The sequence below is a fragment of the Manis javanica genome, chromosome 6, assembly GCF_040802235.1.
Source record: "Manis javanica isolate MJ-LG chromosome 6, MJ_LKY, whole genome shotgun sequence".
Taxonomy (NCBI): Eukaryota; Metazoa; Chordata; class Mammalia; order Pholidota; family Manidae; genus Manis; species Manis javanica.
The window spans coordinates 89,393,024-89,397,738 of NC_133161.1; positions in this window are offsets into that span (position 1 = coordinate 89,393,024).

The window sequence follows — 4,715 nt, forward strand, 5'->3', positions numbered from 1 at the left end:
TAAAGTGAAGCCCCAATGTATTACACTGACTCATAATTAATATTTCAGGGACTGGAAATCCTCAGTGTCCTCATGAAAATTTTCTAGAAACTACCACATAAATTGGATCATCATAAAACAGGTTTCTGCAAAGTGGGTATTTTCTATCATGAGAACATGGTTAAACTTGGAGTTACTTTCCTGATTAGGGACTTGACACCAAACACAGCAGATATGATGCTTTCTGTCAGAAGTGAAAAAATAAACTCTAAATTCTGTGGTCATTAGAAATAGGAAAATCATGCCCCAAGTGTTATAAAGTGGATGTAAATGTCCCGTGTGCATCCCAGTGGTCTCCTGTAACTGCCCTCTGACTTGATTATGGACTATTCACAAATATATGCCATCATGATAATCATGAGGTAGGGAAGGCAGGTATTGGTCCCTGAGTTCAACAGATGAGGAAACAGGTTCCTAAGTGCACAACTAGTTGGAACCAGAGCAGGGACTTATGAGATGGGTTTTCTCTCTACTCCTAAGTCCCGTCACTTTACAGTGGACCATGTGGTCCCCCTGTGGAGCACACACGGCTCCATGAGATGGCAGACATTGTGTATTTGCTTGTCTCGCATCTCATGGGATGCTGCTTTAACTGCACATATAGTCTATCCTTCCAAATTCCATTTTTTGGTTGCTGTTTCTAAATCAAAATGACTGGTTTTATGCAGAAACTGAGGGCTATATAAAGTTATAAAGAAAATTCTAGTGGGGGGGTGCATGGGGAAGGCAGTATAGCACAGAGAAGACAAGTAGTGACTCTGCAGCATCTTACTATGCTGATGGACAGTGACTGTAATGGGGTATGTGGTGGGGACTTGATAATGGGGGGAATCTAGTAACCACAATGTTGCTCATGTAATATATTAATGATACCAAAAAAAATTCTAATAATGAACCACATAGAAGAAAAATGCAAATCATGTTACAAAATAAATGGGACTTAAGATATGGATACAATAAACATTTACTTCATAATACTTGTTTTTTCCTAGAATTTCAATGAATCTTTTGGAAGATTTTAAAAATATACTGAAAACTGTCCCCAAGGAGCCTTAGTTGACACCTTTTCTGTTTCTTCCCTAACATTCCCAGCCAAGGTTTTCAAAACCATTTCTCTGACCTTAGAGCTGCTACAAGTGGCATAGCACTTGCTTGACTGTTTGTTGACAAGACCAGCAACACTTCATACTTCATTAAAAAGCTACAAATAAGGTCATTCACTGAGGCTTTTAAGAGGAGTTGCTTACTGTGTGTAGTGGGATTAAGGAAAAATGTTGTTTTCAGCCTTTAAAACTTGATTTTAAAAATGGATTTCAAAGGCACAGAATGTAATTACTTAATTTTCTTGATTCATGACACACTAGTCATTGGTTCATGCATGGCCTTATTTTGCTTTATTGTATTTTTCTTTGCTAATGAACACCTGCTGCCCAAGCAAGAGCTAGAATATCACCATTTTCCCCACACCTAATAATGCCCTCTTAGCCCTGCTCTCTGCCTCTCATATAGGTTACCTGTCTCTTAAATTCGGTGTTTGCCATTCCTTTGCTTTTTAAAAATGAATTTTACCACGTATGCTTGTACACCTAAATAATATATAATTGGGTTTGCTTGGTTAATAAAATTAGTATCACACTATAGTTTTCTGTAGTCTGTTCTTTTTACTCAAATGTTTCTGAGACATCCACATAGTAGAACTGAAGTTCATTAATTTTCACCTTAGTCTGTTCTTTTTAGTGAAAATATAATCCATGGACAAGGAGAAGACATCTGCAATCTGTATAAATATCAAGAGTTAAGTATTCAGAATAAAGGCACCTCAAATCAAAAGAAAAAAAGACAATGTTGCCCTTACCACCAATAGGAAGTTGGTAAAAGCTATGAATACGCAATAGAGTAAGGGAAGTGGAAATGGCCAATTAAGAAAGATTACCAACCTCAATAGCAATCAGAGAAATACAAATTAAAAAACATCAAAGACTCTATTTCAAACCCATCAGTTGGCAGTTCAGTGAATCTTGCAAGTATTGGCAAGAATATGGGGCACAAGGACTCTTACATACTGGTGGGAGACTAAACTGGTACAAGTACTTTACTGAAAAGTTTTGTAAAACCTAGGATACAACTGAAAACGGGAATATCTCGTAATTCCAACAGTTCCACTTCTAGTGATATGTTCTAGAAAAGCCTTCACAGATAGTAAAAGATGAGAAAAAAATCTTACTGTACCTCAGTAAGGAAATGGCTATATACATGTTTATTTCCTTAAAAAGACCAAGTCAAAACAAATCTGACACAGAAGTGTTATTTTAACATTTGTTCAATCTAATGGTAGGACCCTGGTTATATATTTCTTACACTTACCTGAAATACTACATAATTAAAAAACTTATGAAATAAAGTACATAAAAAGCAATACCACCCTTAACATTTGTAAGTTAAAAATTAAAGGATCTTTATCCAAGTGACCTCAATTCACAAAAACATTAGTAATGATGCTGTTTATAAATAATTCCCTGCAGCCTATCACCTAACATAGCTGAGGTAAAGCTTTTATTGCTGTGCTGGAAATCATTCTATAAATTGCTTAACCCTGTCATGTTGACTCAAAATTAAGTTTTTTAAAAAATCTGTTATTAAGCAATGTATTAGATACAACATATTACATCATGATATATAATTTTAAAGCATAGTTTTAGTGGGAAAGATATTATATCATATGGCAATATATTTAAATGTCCATTTTGGATATTTAAATTTTTAAACAACTTATTTTAATATTACTACAGCAATATTATCTAAAACTCAGAGTACACCATAATTACTTATTTAGCATATATTTATAAAAAGTAGAATTGATGTTTCAAAAATTTGAATATTTTTCAATGTTTTTGCTATACTGTAAGCTGGCATTTTAAATATACATCAGATATATATATTACTGAAAGGGTTTCCTAACTCACTGCTCTACTTAACATCTGGTCGCCATGTAGCTCATAATATTCTCCACATAATTTCCAGAAATATTTTTTTTTTTTTGAGAGGGCATCTCTCATATTTATTGATCAAATGGTTAACAACAATAAAATTCTGTATTGGGGGGGTCAATGCTCAATGCACAATCATTAATCCATCTCAAGCCTAGTTCTCGTCAGTCTCCAATCTTCTGAAGCATAACGAACAAGTTCTTACATAGTGAACAAGTTCTTACACGGTGAACAGTACAAGGGCAGTCATCACAGAAACTTTCGGTTCTGATCACGCATTATGAACTATAAACAAGCAGGTCAAATATGAATATTCGTTTGATTTTTATACTTGATTTATATGTGGATCCCACATTTCTCCCTTTATTATTATTATTTTTATTTTTAATAAACTGCTGAAGTGGTAGGTAGATGCAAGATAAAGGTAGAAAACTTAGTTTAGTGTTGTAAGAGAGCAAATGTAGATGATCAGGTGTGTGCCTGTAGACTATGTGCTAATCCGAGCTAGACAAGGGCAATAAAACATCCATGGATGCAGAAGCTTTCTCTCAACACGGGGTGGGGGGAGGTTCTAAGCTTCACCACTGTTGTTCCCCAATTTCTCACCTGATGGCCCCCCTGCGACTGTGCCTGTCTTAGGTTGTTCCTCCCTTGAGGAATCTTACCCGTCTCTGGCTAACCAGTCATCTTCCGGGGCCATACAGGGAAATGTAAGGTTGGTAAGTGAGAGAGAAGCCATATTGTTTGAAAAGGTTAGCTTTTTACTTCTTTGCAGATTTATGCCCTGTGGCTTCTATGCCCAGCAGTTGTCTCGAGGTATCTTTACCACCTGGAGGAATTATGATACTCGGTAAATTCGATATGAGGCACGAATTCTATTTAAGGGTTGTAATTAGGAAGGAAGAAGAAAAGCTATAGAGGTAGCATTCAAAATTAAGTTTTAGGCAACAAAGTGGATGCCTTTCTAGATCTGCTGTCATCTCAATGACTTTTAAATTTTAATGTCACTAATTTTACATACATCTACATGGACAGAAAAATAAATATCAAAAACATCTAGGGCTCTGAGGAATAAAAAGTGAGACCCATGTAATCCCAAAGTTCATCCTGCCTCTCTGCCGAAGACCACCACCTTTCCTGCTCCAGGTTAAGAATCTCTGTATTAGATACCATCAGAAGCTCGTAATCACAGCCAGCATTCATAAAGTATCTACTCCATGCTGAACTGTCCTAAGGACTTTATATTTATTAACTCACTTAATCTTGATAAACACTCTCTTAAGTCAGTACTCTTATTCCCATTTGCTTATTCAGATAAGAAAACTGAGGCACAGAGAGGGCCAGTAATTTGCCTAAAGTTAAGTAGCCACCAAGTGAAGCCAAGATTCAAATTAAGACAGTGTGGTTCCAGAACACACCCTCTAAATCAAGAATCTTTGATGCCTAATTGGACAAGTGGAAAATGTTTATCTAGAAAACTTAACCTGAAAGTTAAAATAAGCTCCTTAAATGAGGTCGAAAGAACAAGAATAAAACTAGGATCTCCAAAGCATTTTCTTCTTACTCCTTGCCAAACATTAAAAATCCCTACAGTGATATTCTATTTCCTGCTCTGGAAATCAATTCCACTGTGCAATGCTCATGCCTTTAAAATGAAGGTTTCTTTGCCATACAACAATCTGTACACTC